The following is a 385-nucleotide window of genomic DNA, read 5'->3' on the forward strand; positions in this document are numbered from 1 at the left end:
GCCAGCCTATGGGGGGAACTGTATTCTAGCTCTATGAATAAAATATCCCACAATTATATAAAGGGAAAACAAAAATCTTTTTTCCATTTTTATTTACAGATTGAAACTTTCCTCCAGGCAAATATAGTTCCTGGTGGCCTCCTTATATTAAACATCAACAGGAAAAGTGTCTCCACAACACAGGGTGCAGACTGCTAGCATCAAGGTGCGTTCGTCCACAGGTAGTCATGGAACCTAATAAATGGGGCCTAATAATTCGGAAACTGGAATTTCTTGTGACAGCCCTGCAGTCTGTTCGTCTTTGATGTTCAGGAATTTGCTTCAGCAGGTGAATTCGGCTCTCAAATAGAGACCAACGCAGTTTATCGCATTATCCAGGCTTCGT

The sequence above is a fragment of the Nanorana parkeri genome, unplaced genomic scaffold (genome assembly GCF_000935625.1).
Source record: "Nanorana parkeri isolate BGI_ZX_2015 unplaced genomic scaffold, ASM93562v1 scaffold455, whole genome shotgun sequence".
NCBI lineage: Eukaryota > Metazoa > Chordata > Amphibia > Anura > Dicroglossidae > Nanorana > Nanorana parkeri.